We start from the raw sequence: 22,940 nt of genomic DNA on the forward strand, positions 1-22,940 counted from the left end.
ACGATAATAAACAACAACCAACATCCACGGACACATGTCCGGATCACTGTACAACAAGGGTAAACCCGGGATTGCTATAACCTCCCCCCCTTAAAGAATTTCGCCCCCGAAATTAAACATAGGTTTTCAAAAACAAGTTTTCCTTCATTTTAGACAATGTTACAATTTAACATTCAACAATTCGACCCATTACCGGTCATCCCATCCCTTTAACAAGAGACATATCACAATATGTAAACAACATATGTATTTTCAACATGCATCAACATTATGCACTATCTTTCCAATTTCAACAATATATTCAACACATATAGTGTCACATTCAACTACCATATGAGGCAAGTTCCAAAACATGCTTCCAATAATCAAAACATTCTCAATGTTTCACAACTTAGGACATATATAAAAGCTCTTAAGTTCAACATAATGTAAAATTTAAATACAAGATTACATATCAACAACCAAGTCCGGATATTTCTCACGGACTTCCAACTCACGTTCCCAAGTGGCTTCCTCCACTCCGTGATGTTTCCACAAGACTTTCACCAAAGGAATGGTCTTGCCACGCAGGACCTGATCTCGCCTATCCAAGACCCGAACCGGTCTCTCCTCATACGAGGCATCCTCATCTACCTCTAAATCAGTCCAATCCAACACATGTGATGGATCTGGCTCATACTTCCGAAGCATACTCACATGAAACACGTCATGCACTCCGGACAACTGCGGCGGTAAGGCTAACCGATAAGCAACCTCACCTATCTTCTCAAGGATCTCAAAAGGACCAATAAACCGAGGGGATAACTTCCCACTCTTCCCAAACCTCATCAGGCCTCGTCTAGGTGATATCTTCAGAAAGACATGATCACCTACCTCAAACGCCAAAGGCCTCCTCCTACGGTCGGCATAACTCTTTTGTCGACTCTGGGCTGTAACAAGCCTCCTACGGATAAGCTCAACTTTCTCCGTCGTCTCCCTAACCAACTCCGGACCCAACAAAGGTGCATCACCCACCTCGGCCCAACAAACTGGAGACCTACACGGTCGGCCATACAAGGCCTCAAATGGTGCCATACCGATGCTAGACTGAAAACTGTTGTTGTAGGCAAACTCTACCAAGGGCAAGTGCCTCTCCCACGTCCCACTGAAGTCAAGGACACAACCCCGAAGCATATCCTCGAGGATCTGAATAGTACGCTCGGACTGCCCGTCAGTCTGAGGATGATAAGCCGTACTAAAGGTTAACTTTGTGCCCAAGGCACTCTGCAAACTCTGCCACAACCTAGCAGTAAAACGAGAATCTCTATCTGAGACGATCGTCACTGGGACCCCGTGCAATCTCACTATGTCCCGAATATACAAATCGGCAAGATGATCTACCGAATCTCTCACGCGCATAGGAATAAAGTGCGCCGACTTAGTCAACCGGTCTACAACCACCCAAATAGCATCACTACCCCGCTGAGTCCTCGGAAGACCTACAACGAAGTCCATAGTGACATGCTCCCACTTCCACTCGGCAATAGGCAAGGGTTGCAACAAACCCGCTGGCCTCTGATGCTCGGCCTTCACTTGCTGGCAAGTAAGGCATTTCGATACGAAGACAGCCACATCTTTCTTCATACCCCGCCACCAAAACTGGCGACCCAAATCCTGATACATCTTAGTACCTCCCGGATGCACCGCAAGGCGCGAATGATGAAACTCTCGGAGTATTTCCTCTCGGCAAGACTCCGGTACAAACAAACGGTTTCGGTATCTCACACTCAGGTCGGGATACACCGTCAAACCCTTCTCAACTTTCCCACTGGCGATCTTCTCTCGGAGGGATTCTACCTCAAGGTCACCTCTCTGTGCCTCTAACACTCTAATCACAAGTGTAGGCTGCGCAACAACAGAAAACAAGGCCGCAGCCTCGACAGATTCGCCCAGTAGCAAATCAAACTCGCCAAGTGCTCCCAACATCTCCCATTCCCGGATGGCTATACAAGCTACATCACTAATGGATTTCCTACTAAGGGCATCGGCCACAACATTGGCCTTTCCCGGATGATAATGCAACTCAAAATCATAATCCTCGATGAACTCCATCCATCTCCTCTGCCTCAAATTCAAGTCTCTCTGTGTAAACAGATACTTCAAACTCTTATGATCCGAGAATACCTCGAACTTCTCACCAAAAAGGTAGTGCCTCCAGATTTTCAAGGCAAAGATCACTGCTGCTAACTCTAGGTCGTGTGTGGGGTAATTCTTCTCGTGTATTTTCAACTGACGTGAGCCATAAGCTACCACTTTCCCCTCTTGCATCAACACACAACCCAAACCCTCTCGTGAGGCATCACAATAAACCGCATAACCCAACCCTCTCTCCGGAATAATCAACACCGGAGCGGTGGTCAATCTAACTTTCAGCTCTTGGAACGACTTTTCACAAGTCTCACTCCACACAAACTTGACTCCCTTCCGAGTCAGTCTAGTCAACGGTGACGCTAACCTGGAGAAATCTTTCACAAACCGACGGTAATACCCAGCCAATCCCAGAAAACTGCGGATCTCAAACACACTCTTAGGCTGTGCCCAATCTTGCACTGCCTCAACCTTGGATGTATCAACAGACACCCCTTCCCCGGATACCACGTGGCCTAAGAATTTGACTTCCCTCAGCCAGAACTCACACTTCCCAAACTTGGCATACAGCCTATGGGCTCTAAGTAACTCAAGCACCACTCTCAAGTGTGCCTCGTGCTCCTCCTCAGAAGACGAATAGATAAGGATGTCGTCCACGAAGACAACCACAAATCGGTCTAAGAACTCCAGGAAAATCCGGTTCATCAAGTCCATAAAGACTGCCGGTGCAGTGGTAAGCCCGAATGGCATCACCAAAAACTCATAATGGCCATACCGCGTACGGAATGCCGTTTTCGAAATATCCTCATCCCTGACCCTCAACTGGTGGTAACCCGATCTCAAGTCTATCTTAGAGAAACAACGGGAACCCTTCAATTGGTCAAACAAATCATCTATACGGGGCATAGGATACTTATTCTTAACCGTAGCCCGATTCAACTTCCGGTAGTCTATGCACAATCTCAAGGCACCATCTTTCTTTTTAACAAAGAGGGCCGGTGCTCCCCACGGTGAAACACTAGGGCGAACAAAACCCTTATCGAGCAATTCCTGGAGCTGAACTTTCAACTCAACCAAGTCTGCTGGAGCAAAACGGTATGGTGCCATAGAAATCGGCGCCGTACCAGGCACTAAATCAATAGAGAACTCTATCTCTCGGTGAGGTGGCAAACTAACAAGATCTTCGGGAAAGACATCCGAATACTCACAAACCACCCTCGGCAATATATGCTGGGTCTTACCACTCTCACCACTCTCAAAGCTAGCAAGTAGGCTACTAAGCTCACTTCGCCCTCGCGAATCATACCCCGGTGGCAAAACACTACCAACCCGGTCTCCCAAGAAATGGAACCACTCCCCGCTCAAGGTACATAACGTGACCCTCTGGCGGTAGCAATCAATAACAGCCCGGTATGACGATAACCAGTCCATACCCAAAATAACATCAAAACCCTTCATGGGCATGACAACAAACGAAAAAGGAAGCCTATAATCGGCGACCTCAATATCACATCCTCTAACACCCTGTTTCAGGATCAACTCACCACCCAAAGGCGATACCACACAAATAGGAGATGCTAACTGTGCTAACTCCAATTCCAAAACAGATGCAAATGCAGCAGATACAAAAGAATGAGATGCACCCGTGTCTATCAACACACTAGCAACTGAGTTGCAAAACAGAAAAGTACCTCTCACTACTGATGGAGCCGGTACCAAATCCTGCGCGGTAACAGCATACACGCGCCCCGTAGGCCCCTGGTCTACCTGCTCTCCTCTCGGAGCAAAAGACTGCTGCACAGACTGGGATGACGAAACTCCCGGATTGGCCCTCGAGGCCTGCACAGACTGAGCTGGCTGAAAACCCTGCGTCTGCCTAGAACCAGACGCTCCCGAAGTGGCACTCAACTGTGGGCAAAACCTCTTCATGTGCCCAGGTTGTCCACACTGGTAACAAGTCAAGAGCTGCCCCCTGCCCAAACTCTGACTCTGCGGTCTAGCTGAAGAAGAAACAGCTTTCTGACCCCCACCCTTCTGCGGGCAAACAGAAACCTTGTGACCCAGCTGGCCACACTTGTAACAAGTGAATTCCCTCTGACTGCCTCTCCTCGAGCCTCCACTCGGCACTGGAAAGGTCGATCTAGAGACTGCACCCTGAGACTGCTGAGGGTTATAACCCTTCTGTCTCCTGCCATCACTCTGACTATCCTGGCTCCTCTTGGAGCCTCTCTGACCCTCATCCTCCTCCTGCATCATAAGCTCCATATGAGCTGCAGCGTCCACTAGGTGTCTATACTCTCGAATATAAGACCCACCAATTCTCAACTTGAGGCCCCGCCTCAACTTCCGCTCAAACTCATAGCAACGGCGTTCCTCAGACGCCACCAGTTCAGGTGCAAACCTAGACAGACTGGTAAAAGTAGCCTCAAACTCGTCCACTGACAAGCCCTGCTGATTAAGCCGGCTAAACTGATCCCTCAGCTTCTCCCTAGCTGCTGCTGATAAAAACCTCTCCTGAAAAGCATTCACAAACGCCTCCCAAGTACCACCAACACGAGCTTTCTCGTACTTCCACCATTGACCCGCATCTCCCTTCAGTTGGAAGGATGCCAAAGTCACTTTCAGTGCTCCGTCCTCGATGCCAAACATCTCAAACGTCTTCGTTGTCTGTTCGAGCCATTCATCTGCCTTAAGCGGCTCTTTAGGATCCCCGATAAACTCGTCCGGATTACACCGAAAGAACTCCCTTTTCAAGAAGGAAGGCCCTGTCTCAGCTGCCTGATTCCCAGCTCTAAGAATACCCAAAGCTCCTGCTATCTCTCTGGCCAAGGCACCCATAGCCTGCTGACCTACTGGCTCAACCACATTGGCCTGCCCAACTCCCTCCTGCACTGCCGGAATCTCACCCGGTAACGGTACTTCCTGCCTCGCAGGTCTACCACGCCTAGCACCTTTTCCTCGTCCTGACATCCTAATAAAGGCAACACAGAACGTTAGCACATTCATAAATGTGCCGAAACTAAACACTCACGTCCTAATGCATGGACAACTGTAATTCACTCCACATAGGCACATAAACACATAAGCACTTACGAATTTCATTTCCGGATAATGATAGTCCCGAGACGTTACTAGAGTTCCGGTTAGAAACAGCATTGATCAAGTGCTTTTCCAACAAGACTCCCAGAAACTCAAGGATCCAATCAACATCCCAGAAATTAAATCCCATACCCACATAGTCACATAAGCATGTTATCAATTAAGCACAAAGCATATGATACTACATCTAAGTCTCTATCAAGCGAGACAAACCCATTGTGATCCTAATCACTTCCCACGTACCCAAAGTATTCGAACCTGGTACGCTCTGATACCAAGTTGTAACGCCCTCAAAATAACAACAATAAACCCATCAGATAAGACATGCATTTACATTTAAACTAACCGCATTCCTTTCATTTTTTAGAATTCCATTACATAAGTATTACATGTTAACCTCATAACAAAATGCCCTACGGGCTTACAGCTTTCCAAGTTAACACTTGGTTACAACAAGAGTTCTAACTCGTTTACACATTAAGCCCTTGGCTTGAAATTACATGTAATACATCAAAAGTAAAACGACAAAACTATGCCCGCCACTAGCCTCCCAGCTATGTCCTTGGAGGTGGCATGCTTCCTGCACCTGAAAATGATATTCCCATATAGGGTGAGCCATAGCCCAGTAGAAATACACTAAACCAACCATGGACAATGACTAAAACATTAGCAATTGATAGTTGGTCAACACTGATACAATCACATAAATAACATATTTATGTCAACGACTTACAAGTCCCAATTACTTTTCATTTTCCCTTTTTCAACAGATAAGCATAAAAACTATATCCACATTCTCAACAGATATGTATAACAACAATATCCACAGATAAGCATACAAGCTATATCCACATTCTCAACAGATATGTATAACAACAATATCCACAGATAAGCATACAAGCTATATCCACATTCTCAACAGATATGTATAACAACAATATCCACACTTCACAAAGATAAGCATATGAGCTCTATCTTCACTTCTCTAGACAAGCATATGAGCTGTGTCTACGGAGTTCATCCCCTATCTCCTCCCAATACCTATCCGGTTTAGAGGTACATCCCCTATCTTCCCCTAAACCGCGGAGTACATCCCCTATCTCCTCCTCTACACATAACGTATACAAACACAATGGTTCTATATACAATCACCCAATACATACAAATAATGTATTCTATCAACCGTCAAGTTCCATGACACATTTCATTGATTAGTTTCAGTTTACCTAATCATCATGCATTGTCTACAACAATCACGACTATCCTCCACCGATAGCCCAAAGCAGTTATTTCTAAACAGAAAATAAATGCACAATGGATATTCAATCAACATTTCATTTCCTCACTTCTCACCATTAATTATCCCAATTAATTAAACAATGTAATTAGGCCATTATCCATAATTACCATTTCAACCCTTAGGTCCCATTTTCATCAATGATTTAACATTCATTCAATTTCTCTATGCCAAACATGCATTCAGGTTTATTATGAATAAAACCCCAACTTTTGTAAAATTACACAAAAGCCCCAAACTTTCACAAAATTACCAAACCAAACCCAACATCTCAAAATACCAAAATTTAAAGACAAAACCCATAGAGAGGAGTAGGATATCCCTACCTTGAAGTTTAAGCCAAAAAGGAGATGAAGACTCCAAGATCAACTTGCTCCAAATCCAAACTTTTTCAGATTAAATCGAAGTTCTCAACGCCCTCTATCTTTTTAACAAAGGCCCTAGGCTAGATTAACACGCTAGGGAGATCAAACCTTAGAGAGAGTACAAGTTTAGAGAGAGAGGGTGTCGGATTTAGGGTTTAATCAAAGAAAGGGACTGAAAAAGTGATGTTTTAGACGCTGCTGTTCGCTGATATAAAACACGCTCGCTTGAGCGAAGGATTGGTCGCTCGAGCGACCAGACACAGAAATCTCTCGTTCGAGCGAAGAAAAACCCAGACCGCTCGAGCGAAGGAAAGCTCGCTCGAGCCAAGAAAGACAGCTCTCAGGTCCAGAACCAGACGCAACACCACTCTCGCTCGAGCGACAAACTCCTCGCTCGAGCGAAGGACCAAAGATCTGGGCAGCAACACTAGGCTCCCAAACACAACCAACCTGTAACAAACCTGCCCAACACATCCCATAACTCAATATACAAAGTACAAAGGATGCAAACACGATAATAAACAACAACCAACATCCACGGACACATGTCCGGATCACTGTACAACAAGGGTAAACCCGGGATTGCTATAGATTAATTAGTATAATTAATAATAATAAAAAAAACCAAGAAGTAAAAAACCAACTTTGTGAAATTATTTTTTAGCCCTTACCTCATCTGGTGATGTATCATTAGACACAGCTGAAAACAATCCAAGAACTTATGAGATATATCATATCCATCAAATATATTTTTTACCCATCAAAAAATTGAATTCACTCAAAAGAATACCATGGTTGGCTCATCCGAGTTGAAGAAAAACATAATATGCAATTAAATTCAAACATGTCATGTAAATAATTTCATCAAAGTAAATCGAGTTTGTGATGCAGGAAACGATGCAGTTGTGATTCATAGTAACTTCATGGAGAGTTTGACTATTTAATGGTAAAATGGCAATTTTGTTGATTTTTCAAGGCTGTCTGGTAAGGCCCAAAAAATTCATATTCGCAGAATTGGAAAATTTACTATATTGGAAAATTTTGAATTCTTAATTTCAAGTTCTATATAAATCCATTTTAATTCAAGATTGTTAGGTTTTTATTCTTGACAATCCCGTTTAACAAAACTCCGTTCAGTTGTAATTTTATTTGATCTTTTATTTTAGTGAGGCTGTGAGTTTTAGATACGAATCCAACCCGAATTGTACTTTGCAGAGATATGAAGAATCTTTGGTCCAAGAAGTTTTCACTAACTGTAAAAATACTGAGAAGATGTTTTTCTCACTCGAGCTAAACTTTGGTGGCTCGAGCAAAGACTCTTGGAAAAACACACGTTTCAGTCTCCTTGCTCGAGCGATAGATCCTTCGCTCAAGCGACCTTCACCGCCCGATTTTCTATAAATATGTGTTTCAGTCAGATTTTAGAGTTATGGCTTCCAGATCTTCTTATTGGATATTAGGGTTTATATCTGGAGTTTTTTTTGCTAGTTTCTTTGATATTTGTTTGAGTTTAAATTGGTTTGAAAAGTATACATCAAAGGATTGTTTGTTTCGTTCAATACAAAAGAGAGTGTTGTTCTTCGGTGGATTCCGTGGAATTCGGGCTGAAGCTTTGGTGAATTCCGAAGTGACTCATCATCGTGGATTCGACATTGACGTTATGAATTCAACGTTGGGCAAGACAATTCCAAGGTCAAGACGGGCCTGGAAGAGGTACATAGAGGTCGGTTCGATTCGGGCGTAAATTCGCTAGGTAATTGAGAGTAGAATTGTGTAATTCCTTTATGTCTTCTTAGTGGATTGTTTTGTGACTTTTGCTCGTTGTTTTTTTTATCACAATTGGAGGCGCTCCAATTGTGGTTTTTCCACGTTAAATCATTGTGTTGCTTTGTCTTTGATTGTTTGATTGAGATTGCTATTTACTCATTAAAATTGATACATAATCACAAATCAATATTTAAGGGATTTCTAGATTTTTGAAAGATTTTTCTGGGGTTTTTTTCCCCTTCAAATATATGCTATCTAGATTAGTTTTTTATTTATTTAATTTTGGCTTGGTTTGGGAAGTGAATTGTAGCTTGACCACCCAACAATGTTTACTATAAATCAAGTTGTAAGATCTTGAAAAAGGTAAAAACTACTCAAATGAAGGAGGGCACACCTCAGTTTACGTGGCATCATCTAATTAGTTAAGTCTATTTTGTGCCACTTGGCATGGAGGAAATGACAAGAATTGCCAAAGGAGAATAACCCTCGGGATATTTTTTGGAATATCCATTTAGATTTGCTTGGTCACCAAGAAAGGCTTTATTATACATACACCTACACCCCCATGGGTTAATGTATGCTTTCATTCACTACTCAACATCTTAATTCTTATCATCCTTATCTTATCTCTTCTTTTATGGGAACTGACTTGAGCGTTGCAGTGTCCAGCCGGCCAGGGCACTAATAATGTTTTTCTCTTGTAGATTTCAAGTTCACATCGGTTTCAATGTCTTCTATCATCTTCTTTGTTGATTATCTTCATCAAACAAGGTATATTTTTTGTTCTTTACAAGGTTAAAACAATCCTTGTTTGAATGATAAAAATTCAGAGAAAGTTTTTCTCTATTGAATTGTTCTTTTTTCCTTAACATTTTTGTAGTTCATTCCATATGCTTTCCTATATTAGCTTCCAAGTTGCAAATTGTGTTAATCAAGTTTAGTGAGTATATTAGGGATTGACACACGTATTATATCGACTGCCATGTCAGCATTGAAGTCCCTATTTATTTTGAGGCTGCTAGGTTTGTCTTTGATGTATAAAGTATTGTAATGGTTGACTCCTAAGAAGTCAAAGGAACCCTTGACTAGTTTGGACTCAACTTTTGTGAATTCTGGAATTCTTGATCCTGCATTCTTCTTTACTATCTTTGGATAGTCACCAAATACCAGGAGATTGATAATCCCGCAACAAAATCAGACAAATAATGAAAAAAGATGGTTTTAACTTTTCACATACAAAAATTCCCTGAATTCAAGATAATATCCCCCTTTGTTTTGACACAAAACATATTTTTCGAAACATTTTCTATGAAAAATGTATTATGCAGAAAATATTTTTCTTTTTTTTTCATGTTTGGTTGCAATGTTGAAACTATTGTGCTCATTGTTATAGCAGTGGTGTGGTGGTGGTGACAAGGTAATGGTGGTGAGGGTGGTGGTGTCAACGGCGATAGAGGTGGCAGTGTCAATTGTGGAGTGGTGGTGGTAGAGACAATGGCAGTGATAGTGGCATAGTGGTGGTCGAGGCAATAGTACTAGTGGTGCCATTGATAGTGGCATGATGGTGAGGGTGGTGTTGGTGGCAGTGGCGATAGTAACCACAATGGTAGCGGTGGTGGTTGGTGGTAGTAGTGTAGTGTGTTAGAAATATTGTAGTTCAGACAATTTTTTCACTTTCCAAAACAGGAAAAAAAAATGTCCATAGAAATTTAATTTTTGCCAATTTTCATTTCTTATCGTACTATTTACTAAAAAATACAAAAATATTTTTTGCCGAAACAGACTATGGTGATTATGTGTCAACATTTAATAAATTAAGATACATAACATCATTTTATGTATTTACAATTTGTAACTCACCACCTAATATAGAAGTCATTAGCTTTTTGAGTTGCAATCACATCTTCTGTTGCATTAGTACTAGGGATATACCAATAAGCAAATACATTTATTCCTATGAATCCTTGTTGCCTGCCTTGCTTCATAACATATTTCTCCAACAATTATAAGCATTATATGTGGTATTTTTTTCATCATTGTCAAAATTAGTAGTAAAATGAAGACTAAAGGATAGACCAATATGCAAGACTCCCGCCACTACGAGGTCTAGGAATGAACATATTGAAGAATGCTATTGATGGGTGTCAGCAAATTTTAAACATTTTTTTTTGATCGGCGAAAGTCAATAGTTAGTTGTTAAATTAGCACATTGGGGGAGTTGAAACTCACACTCATGCATTTTGCAAGAAAATCTTGCCCTCCTATTCCACTCCTAGGCGTGGAACCCAAGACCTCCCCTTAGGAGAGACTTGGTGGCCAAAGGGCTAGCCAACTAGGCTAAAGCCTGTGTCAGCAAATTTTAAACATTTTTTTTTGATTGGCGAATGTCAGTAGTTAGTTGTTAGATTAGCACATTGGGGGAGTTGAAACTCACATCCATACACTTTGCAAGAAAATCTTGCCCTCCCATTCCACTTCAGGAATGGAACCCAAGACCTACCCGTAGGAGAGACCGTGGCCAAAGGGCTAGCCAACTAGGCTAAAGTCGCTTGGTTAGCAAATTTTAAACATTAATGTTACTATAAGTGAACATCACGTCATTTCACTAGCCAAAGTGTTCGTCCAGTATCACTTAGGTGGCGTTTCATAAAACATTGTAAAAAAGGCTAACCCAATGTTTATAAAACGTCACTAACATAAGACAACTTCATAAATATTTAGCAACATTTATGTTAAGTTTTAGTGACTTTTTTAAAAGTTGGTAAACGACAAATTCTTATAGTGTATGTACATAGTCTTACCGCTGCATGCTAAGAATGATAAATGTGTAATCATCAAAATATGAAAAGTACAATTTTTTGATCTAAGGAGATGCTTTAGCAAGTTAAGATAAAGAATAGTGGATTCCTCAATGTTTCTTATGAAGCTAATGGAATTCCTGGTACTTGTTCTTGTACAAATTTGCAGCCGGTGCGTGTACCAGCAAGATATTATGAGCAACAATGTATGGCTCGGATGATGAGTTACCTTTAGAACAGTTAATTCCAAATGGGAAAGAACATCACTTTGGGGGCGTAATGCCTACATCATAACCACCCAAAACAAATACGTTGGCTTGATTAAAGGTAGTCAAATACAAAACCCTATTGCCAAATTCTCTAAAGCACACCTTAGCATATGCCATGAAATCTTTCCTGTACCCGCAAAATAGCTAATTTCATTTTTTAAAATGGAAACTCAGTGCATGATAATACTGCTAAAGTCTGGAATAGAAAAGACAAGATGTACAAATAGATAATTGCATTAACAAAAAAAAAAAAAAAATCATATATTTTGCTTTCCAAGAAGAGCATGTACGAAAAACAAAAAAGTGAGTGAAGCAGAAGCCAATAGTGAAAACCATACACAAGTTTTGGACTGAGACATCCTCCATATTCATATTCAAGAGCCTGTGGTAGATCATAGTGCACTAATGTAGCATGTGGTTGGATTCTTACTTGATAAAATATAAAAAGATATCAATGAGAGAGGGAGAAGGGGGGTGGGGGGGGTTCATTATTAACATTTAGAGTTGTTTGGTTAACAATTTGGAAGTAACTTTTCTTGATTTGATAAGAAAAATAATTGATTTGCAATTTTGTGTATAGAAGATTCCAAATGCAAACCAAAACAGTATTACAATGTTTATGAAGAAGAAGATGTGGATGTGACCACCATGTTTGATAAGTTCATTGATGAGATTGTTGTAATATTCCAATCCCTTTGGATTTACAGCTCCTATTCCATCTATCAAAAATAATAATAAGAAAGGATGAGCACTAGCATATGAAAAGAACCAGAATTTGTGTAACATGAAAAAGTAAAGTAAAATAAAATAAAAAATATGAGAGAGAGTTATGTGATCATACTAGGGATAAGCCTTGGCCATGAGATGGAGAATCTATTGGCGTCTAGGCCTGTTTCCACCATCAGTTGGATGTCTTCCTATAAGAGATTAATGTTTCACTTCACACATAGACCATGTATACTCCACAGCCACTAAGGGGTAGTGTAGTGAAAATCATGTCTAATAAGAATTATACATTCTTGGATAACTTTTTGACTTTTTACGAAAAAATGTATAAGAAAATATTGTATCAAATATCAAAATTACCAGATTACCCTTCTTGACACATGCAACAGGCGTGCATTTCAATTTTTGTTTTTTGTCGAAATTTATGGCTTACAACATGACACGTATTGCATGTGGGGAAATGCAATGCAATAGCACTAGGCAGTCTTTATTTATTTATTTATTTTTTTTGAACCCACAGACTTCCAGCCAAATAATATGAACTGTTTTTCTTTTTTAGTGACTTTTTGACTTTTGTAGGTGATGCCAAACATCTCCTTAGTATATATATATATATATATATATATATATATATATATATATCATGTTGTAATACACATCCTCAAAATAATGTATCATATGCAAGTTTTGTTATTTGTGGTATTCATAATTAAATCTTTTTTAGTCATAATTAAATACTACATAAAGTATAATGAAAGACATTTTGGATCAAAACCAAAATAATAATTACAATAGATGATAACCAATATCATAATAAGTCATAACTAACACCATAATAAGTCATAATTAACACCACAATAAATCATAATCAAATATCAGAAATATTATAACTAGGACATATAATCCTCTCTCTCTCTCTCTCTATATATATATGTGTGTGTGTGTGTGTGTGTGTGTTAACTTTTAAATCTAAGTGACTATATATTCTATTTTTCTTTTTCTTTTTTTATATGTTTTTCTTTATTTATTTATTTTTTCTACACTATCTCTCTTTATAGAAACTCTTTCTCTTTAACAGTTCATTGGTAGGGTTATTGATAACCACCAATGCATAATCCAATCCTATTGTCAAATAAATTTTCCAAACCTCATCAACAATTCAACACACACACACACACACACAAATAAATTCCCCCATTCTTAGAGTAAATTCTGGGACTTTTGAGTCTTTGAGTTGATCAATTACAATCCTAGCTATAGCTAGAAGAGAAAAGAGAGAGAAGATGCGCAGTGATCTATGGTTGTTGAATTATGTTTAAAAAATTGTGGCTGCAAAAGAAATGAAGAAGAGCCAAGGGTAAATTAGTCATTTTATTATCAATTTTAACATTGTTTGAGCCAAAGTTAACCTAAGAATGAAATCTTGATATTAGTTTAAAAAATAAGGGAAGTTAGAGTAATTTCTCAAATCACAAGAGAAATCCCTGTAATTTTGCTAAACCTCAGGGGAGGTAAGTGTAATTTATCCCAAATAAAAAATTAAGGCTGCAAAAGAAATGAAGAAGAGCTAAGTGTAATTTATCTAGTTTGGTCTATTAGGCTCACTTTTGGACTCTTTTTTGATAATTAGAGCTGCTTATATTTTAGGGTTCGTTGAGTACATTATTTTTGTACAAAATTACGTCGATCGGATAACGGATACTATGTATTCGAATTACTTTTGTCTGAAAAAATGGATGGTAAAAAAATTAACGATTCATAAAAAAATGATCCGAACACATAGTATTCGTTTTCCGATCGATATGCTTTTTTACAGGGATAATATACTTAATAAATCTTAAAATGTGAACAATTCAAATTATCTAAAAAGTACCCAAAAATAGGCTCAATGGACCGGACTGGATATAACACTTTGTATTTTTGGGTTTAGAATTGAAGTGAGGTGTAATTGAAAGTTGTTAAGGTTTGGTGGATATGTATGGGTGCTCTCATGCTTTGTTGTGAACTAGGGGTTGTTAAGAATTGGTGAGCATAAGGTTGTTGCTATTTTTGTTAGAACGGATACAATTTCGAGGATGAAATTTCTTATGGTGGGGAGATTGTAATGACTCGGATTTTAATTCACATTGGATTGATGCAAAGTGGTGCCCGTCACCTTAAAACTTGTATGGTTGTTGGACTCTTGATATTGATGGGTTGGCAAATGAACTTTAAATTTTATAATTGAAGACCCTTGGGTGATGTTTGAAACCTTGATTGAAGCCTTAACAAGGTATTTAGGTAAGATTAGATACAAGGCCCCAAGTTTAAGTTTGAGTTTGAGTTTTTGACCAGCCGTCACTCTTTTGCCCTTTTCTCCTTCCATACTTTTAATTTGAATGTGAGGCTAGAACCATTGGAAAGCTTGTTTCCGGGGCTTCAATTTGGACACAAGAACGACCTAAAACAGAGTCCGAATGAGAGAGTTACACCTGTTTGAATTTCGAGTTTCTGTGCTGAAAGCACTCTCGCTGGAGCGAGATTTTATTCGCTCGAGCGACCAAGTCACTAACAGACATTATAAACTGACATTTTGGCCCCAAAACTTCACTTTTTCATCCTCTTTTCTTCTCCCCTCCTCCATGCCCGAAAACCTAGCCTCCAAAACTTTGATTTCATCCATTCTTACCAACAATCCACTATGGATCTTGTATCAAGGTTGAAGAACAAGTAAGGATCAAGACTTTGACCGATTATTTTGGGGATTTCATTGAAGTTTGAAGATGGGTCTTCACCCTTAGCTTCAAATCTTGAGGTAGGGGTCTTAGTTCTTCTTCAATGCTTACATTAATAGATAGATTTGTGATATTTTGAGTATATAAATGCAAAATTTACATTTTGAGCATATAGTGTTATATCATGGAAATTGGGGATTTAGGGTTTGAAGAGTTGGGGATCTATTGTTGGGTTTAGATTATGGGTTAGGTGTATAATCAATCGGAAAATTGGAATAAAAAGTAAAGGTTTAAGAAGTTTGAATTTTTCTGAAAATTCTTGATTTTTCTTGAAAACCCTAAGTTGATTCATGATGATAAATAATAAGTTTGCCCAAATTGAAAGTAGAATCATGAAATTGAGGTATTGAATTGTATATATACAAGTTTAATTGAATTTTGGAAGTGTTTGAAAATCATGTTAAAAATTAGCGATTGAACCTTATTTATGGATATTGTAAATCATGCTACGATATGAAATGAAATTTGGGAAAAAGGATTAGTTAATGATATGGATAACATGAGCCTTGGGATGAAATGATGAAATGAAAATTTAAGAGTACACCTTAAATTATGTTGAATTATATTTAGTGGTGTCGAGTTAAAAGATGTTGAATTGTGGTGATTATGTGGAATTGTATTGATTATGTTGAAGTGTGTTGATTATGTTGAATTGTGTAGACTAGGCCTCGTTTGGCAAGTGGCTATTTTAGCTAAAAAGCCAAAAGGTCACTAAAAAAAATCAAAAATCCAACAACCCATACCAAAAAGTCAAAAATTCTATTTTCTCTCTACTTTTTGCACATCTTTTTGTAAAAAGTTAAAAAGTCATCCCAAACATACTAGTTTTTTTTAGCTCATATTTTAGCTAAATAGCCAAAAAGTTACTAAATTAGCCTGTTCCTAAACGAGGCCTATGTTGAATTGTGTTGAATTAAGTTGAGTTGTGTTGGGTTGTATTGAGTTTTGGTTGATATAAGAAGGGAGTTTTGCCATAATTGGATCAAATTGTCATTTTGTATAAATAATTGAAATTATCATTGTAAATGTAAAATCGTAGGATTATTAATGATGATGGTGGAGCTTGATATGCATTATCACTCCCACATGAGATTTTGGAAAAGCGTATCATTAAAGGAATTTATTTATCGGTTTAGATATATTTATTTTGCGCTATCGGTGGAGGATATCTATGATTGTTATAGAGATTGCATGTTGACTAGGCAAACTGAACTATTTATAAATCATGCATATCATGGAGCATGCAATGGATTTTGAGGATTTAAACTGTATGTTTTGAAAAAATATTTTGGAAATTCTTGTGCTATGTTTTTAGTGCACTTGTTTCATTCTGAAAATCATGTTTTGGATCACATGTATTGTGCTAGTTGAAAAGAGTAAATAATATGATAAGTCTGAGAAATGGTTGTCATTGAATATGACTGTGTGTTTTAATACATTGTATATGTATGATTCTTTGGGAGGAGAAAGGGGATGTACTCCATGTGTGATTATGTGATTAAATACATTGTATATGTACGTTTGTTTGGGAGGAGAAAGGGGATGGACTCCATTATAACTAAGTTGGCCAGAGTGTCCTGGGTGAAAGTCCCGAAATTTATACATGGGTGCCGATCCTGCGGACGAAATTTTCGTAAAATGGCAGTTTGAAGTGTTTATGTGTGTTGTGTATGATTGGAAAACCACCGAGTTGTAGCCTCAGTTTGGATGTTGAAAGATAATGAAATTGACTCATGAATTGAGAAGAATAAATGAACTGATGGAAAATGGATTAAGGATTGAAATTGGCATCATGTGGGTAACTGGATTAGGGGTTAGTGATGATGAACTCAATGGATTGCTTGTGACAAAATGGAAGATTATGAGTATTGTTTTATAAGTAATTGGGAAATTGAATTAAAAAGGGGTTTGTGATTCTTGTGTTATGTTGAACTCTAATCCTTTGGATTTTGATGTTATGGAGTATGATAATTGGAAATGGAAATGAAATGTGTAATATTAGAATGGAAATGAAATGTGTAATATTAGAATAGAAACGAAATGTGGAATATTAAAATGGAAACGAAATGAGGAATAATTTGGAATTGAGTTGATAAATTTAAGATGATGTTCTTCCTTAAGTGTATGTGTTTTCAAAGAGAATCTATGGATTCCTAATGATGAGAGACTACATTTACGGCAGATTTTCTTAAAGGTTCAGGTGAAATTTAAGAAAAGATACTTTCTATATAATGTTTTGAACTTTCAAAATGTTATCTTACTATATGGTATCACCTTGCATGCATGATCATTTCTATCTGTGTGTTAGTTATTGATTGAGAACTATGAGATTCCTACTAGGCATTAGTGCTCACCCCGTTGTTGTTTTATCTTTTTACAGGAAGGAAGTTTGGATTATTTGATTGAAGATTTATAGGGTTCTTGAGTCTTTTTGTATAACTTCATGGTAGATGTAAAGGAAGTGGATTTTGTATTTGTATTTATTTATTTGTAGCACAGTAGAAGATTAGCATGTATTGTTGTCATTGTAATAATCATTGAGAGAAAGTGGTATCATTGTGATTTTGTTACTCAAGTGTAATAGATATTTGTAAATGTATAAAAAAAAAATGGACCTAAATTTATAGGCTTTGGTAATATTTCCAAGTAATTAAAATTGGGGCGTGACACTGGACCCTTTAGTCTGGACTGGAGGCAAGGCCCAACCATTTTTATCTATGAGGTTTATGATAAGGACAATTTTACCATACCCATCTTATATATATGTATTTTTATTTTTGTGTTTTTTTTTAGTTATGATTATTTTTTTATAACGTTTATATTAAGATGTTTAATTATGATTCATATAGTGTTTAATTATGATTTTTTTAATTATAATTTAAAAAATAAGAAATTATATTAATACATACCCTTTGAGAGGTGTATACTATCATTTTTTCTTTTAAATAGTTTAATTTTGATAATATTGTGATATCAAATATTACAAGCTTGTTTGGGATACACTAACATAATCGTGTTTTTATTGTTTTTGTTACATTATTTTTTTATTTTTTAAAAATATTTTTTCATAAAAATTAAAAAAATATATTTATTTAAATTATTTAAAATAATCTCACGTATTCATTTTCTTATATGAATAAATTAGTGTTGATGATAGTTTAGATGAGAGTAAAAAATAAATCATAATGTAAGGATACAATATTCAATGCACCTAGTTACAAAGGTTATTGTGCTTAGAAATAGCTGAAGGCACATGGTGGTGTGTTATCACGATGAAAAATAACAATAAGTTTATTTTTTAAAAAACTTTAGCTTATTTTGGCATTTGGATTAAGAGTTAATTTTTTGGTTCTTTATTATTATTTTTAATTACATCATCATTATATATTTTTTTATATACTTTTTCAAAAAAAAAAAAAATAATTTTAGCTTATTTTTCAAATAATGATATTATATGTATCAATTAATATATATAAAATTATAATTTTAAAATTATAATTTCACTTGCCACATCATCCGTTAGCATCATTCCTTCCGAAAATAAGCCAAAGTTTGAATAACAATGCCTCTATTTGGCTATAGGAGGTGTAGCGTCCAATGTTTTGTTGTCATATTGGATCTTCCCATTGTTGATCGAATCTATATGGGTGAGATTTCTGGGCCTCCTCCCCTCAGTTAGCTGACCCCATACTATTATGAAGGTTTACTTTTGCTGCTGCCTCCTTTTTGGCTCTTTTTGCTGCCAAGCATATGAAGTTTTTATTTATTTATTATTTATTTATTTTTTTAAGAAGAAGTAAATTAGACTTGGCCTTTTTAATTATTTTCTTATTTTCGTCTCTTTGCATTTTAAGTTTTTTTTTTATTTGTTCTTAAGATTAATTTTTATTTAAAATTAAATAGAAAATATCTATATTAGATATAATTATATATAAGTTCAAATAAAAAAAAAGAAGATATAATCATATATTAATTTGTTTAACATATTTTTACTTTCTAATGACTTTTTTAATAGCTAAAGTTGATTTTTTTTTTTAGTGAAAAATGAGTATATCTAAATCATCTATAGTTTTTCAACAAAATAACTTTTTTAATATATTAATTAATTTAAAAAGATTGTCAAAGAGAGTCTAAAATTAGTGTTGTAGCTTATTAGTGTCCTTGATTCTCGAGTAGAAATTTACTATTGTGTTACCACTAACACACAATAAAATTATTTATATGACGTGGAATGTAAACTCTTTTCAGGTGTTACGTATAAATGGAAGGCAAAAGGCAATAAATAATTGTATCAAAAAAAATTTCTCATTCTCACTAGAGTATTTTAAGTTGTGTTTTCATTAAAATTGTTTGGGTAAATTACAAATCTTGTAGTTTACTTAAAATGCAAATTATCTCACGTGGTTTGAAAAAATATAAATATCTCATTGTAATAATTTTTTATTTAACAGAATTAATTAAAAAAATAAAATTCCTAATTACTCTCCTATACAATAATAAAATTATCTGAATTATTTATTGAAGTATTTTTGATATCATTAAAAACTTTTTTTTTTAGATTGGGAAAAATGTCTTCATTGCAAAATCAATAAAAAATCAAATCAATCTTGTACCGCGATAACAAAAGATCTTATGAAGCAATAACAAACTTCCACAGGATGAAGAATCTTCCAAGTTTGGCATAACCTAATAAGTACACATTTTTTTTTTAAAAATCTTTTTATCTTTTTTGGGTCACATAACCTCTCTAATTTTTTACACATCTTTTCATAAAAAGTCAAAAAGTGTAAAAAAGTGCACTTATTTAGATCATCCCAAACCACCCCTAGTCTCCATAAAGGAGGAGAAAAAAACCACACAAATGAGGGACACAACCTCTACATAGAGAGGATTATTACAGCAAACAATAAAAAATAAAAAATAAAAACAAACCGAAAGCAACCAGATCTAAGTAGCCAAACGCATCCAAAACTCCATTATACCACAACCTTCAACTTGAAATATAAAGACCCCACATCCGTTGATCAAGATGGAACATTGAGGTTAAGGTGGTCAGCATGAAACGAACGCGTTAAACAACATCGGTCTTCGGATTGTAAGAAGATCTGAAACCAGATCTTATAGTTTTGAACGCGAAGGTGAAAGTTTGGACGCAAGCCAAACATCAAATTTGGAAGGTCGGAAAAAATGGAGAGGCAATGCCAACAACAGTGGCCAAAGGCAGTTCTGACGGAAATGAGGCAGATCTAGTAAGGGTAGATCTATAGAAACGGGAAGGCAACAAATTTGGTGGCTATGTTGTAGTGGCGCCGCTGAAAAGGGTTGAAAATACAAGCTTCCAATATTATTAAGCAAAATGACAAAGAAATGAGAGAAATGAAGTGAAGGAGGAGAGAGGAGGCCAGCGGTTAAAACCCTTCCCCACCCCCAACGACACACCTAGCAGAAGGCTTAGGCCTCTTTTGAGAAGTGGGTTAAAAGTCACTTCCCAGTTTTTAACCTATTTTGGGTCACATCATCTCTCACATTTTTTACACGTTTTTTTTAATAAAAAAATCCAAAAAAAAGAGAGTAAAAAAAGTCAATTTTTAACTATCTTCCCAAAACAACCCTTAGAGAGGGAGACTTAAAGAGAGATGCCTTGAATTTATAGAGAGAGTTAAAACCCGTTTCTGATATTAAAAATTACAACAGTGGTTCATCCCCTAAAACTAGAGCTCTAATTGAGTTCTAATAACGTGGAAAATAAAAAATAAAAAATAAAAACAAGGCCAAAACATGATATTGGATAAGGCTTACACACAAATTAGAGCTATTAGAACTCTCACTCTAGAGCTCTCAAACATTTCTCTAAAAATTATTAATTGATTTGATTTATTGATAAAAGACATTTATGATAAAATTAAAAACTTCAAAGGACAAGATGTACTTTTGGAAACATAAGAACAATTTATATTTTAAATAAATTTTAAAAATGTATTGGTAATTTATCCAAATTATTTGAAATGCCCCAAGTTCAATTTCTGCCCGCACGATGCCATGTCTATACTTGACCATGTGGGCTGTTGTAATGTTATATTTATCATTTTTTTTCTCCATCAAATCTTAAAATTTTAATTTTATTAATTTAAATTTATTTATTTATTTTTAATTTAAATTTTTATTTATTTTTATTGAGTAAAATTGAAAAAAATTTATATTTTTTAATTAATAAATTCAGTATAAATGTATAAAATATATATTTTCATTAAATTCTGAGATTTTTTGTTACAAGACGCTTAAGGGGTAGGGTGGTAATCAGAGTTGATGGTGATTATAATAGTTGGAGATCAGTTAGAGTTTGAAAAGTTTTAAATGTAAATTGTTTTTTTCTTTTTTTCTTTTTAAGATCGGTTGTAAACTGAATTTAGAATAAGAGTATAGATGGAATAATAGTGTGCAAAGAGGTTAAATAATTTTTAATTTTCTTTTAAGAAAATGTAATTAGAAAAAATACGTAATGAGGTAAACATTTGATGTATATAGAATCATCCTACAAATTGTGTTGGTATAGTTTTAAACATTTGAGTTAATTTAATTGTTTTGTGATAATTTTCGAACAGATCAAATATCTATGGACATCTTTGAAAATTCAAAAAAACATGATATGTTCACTAAATGATTTACATCTTTCGTTTGGGAAGTGGAATAATTTTTTTAGTTATTTTGATTTGGGTTAAAAAGTCTCATTTGAAATAAATTTTTTGACTTTTTTGTTATTTTTTGAGAGAAAAAATAAAATATTTACCTCATTAAGATAAAATGAACTTCATGCATAATATTCGAATTAAATTGGTAACAATGTTGTTTTGTTACTGGAAATTTTAAGGATTTGTGCCATTACTTTTTGTAGGAGAACTAGTCCTTAACATCATAGCCTCATTATCATTACTATGGTCTATAGCTTAATGCATTGTTTTTTCTATCTTTTGTCATGCATGCAGATTGATTTTGGTGGTATGTGAATCTTGAATTTACAGAGGGAAAATAAAAATTAGCTTATGTTTTATTCCTCTTTTGCTTTACTTTTTATGTTCTTTCTACAAATCTAGAATCTTAACACAACCTTAGCAAATATTATTTGGAAGGCCTTTGTCTCGACAATAATGTTAATGATACTAACAAATCCAAATGGCCATTAAGTCCCAATCAACCTTCAATTTAGATTAGTTTGAGACTCAATAGTATAACTTCTCCCAGATTAGTTTGAGACTCAATAGTAGTACACTTCATTTCAATTTTACATTTTAAAATTTGTACAAATTCTAATAAAGAAAAGTACAAACGATTGAACAGAAAGAGTCATTCATCTTCGTAATAGAACATAAATCATTTATTATTAATACTAACTAACAATATTTTAGGGGGAAAAAAACTATAGTCATAATTAATTGAACATCAAAACAAATTAATTCTTGGGCAAATTATACTAGCAGTCCCTATAGTTTGGGGTTGTGTCACTTTGGTCCTTGACTTTTCAATTGTGACATATTTTACCTGAATTTTGAATCTTGTTCCAAATAAGAACAATTGAAAATGCCATTACTTAATTTCAAGAGCAAAGTCGTTAATTTGATAAATATAAATTAATTTGACAAAAATAAATGTTAAAAAAATATTTTTGAATTTTTAAAAATTATTTCTACGCACCAAAGATAAAATTATGTAAAATTGGTAAA

The 22,940-nt window shown here is 35.9% G+C and overlaps 1 pseudogene; it reads right to left on the reverse strand.

The window, feature by feature from the left end:
• Positions 1–8,874: 8,874 nt before the first annotated feature.
• LOC114285902 (beta-glucosidase 11-like) lies at positions 8,875–12,736 on the reverse strand (annotated as a pseudogene).
• Between the last annotated feature and the right edge of the window lie 10,204 nt (positions 12,737–22,940).

The sequence above is a fragment of the Camellia sinensis genome, chromosome 12 (genome assembly GCF_055761805.1).
Source record: "Camellia sinensis isolate YWXY chromosome 12, ASM5576180v1, whole genome shotgun sequence".
Taxonomy (NCBI): domain Eukaryota; kingdom Viridiplantae; phylum Streptophyta; class Magnoliopsida; order Ericales; family Theaceae; genus Camellia; species Camellia sinensis.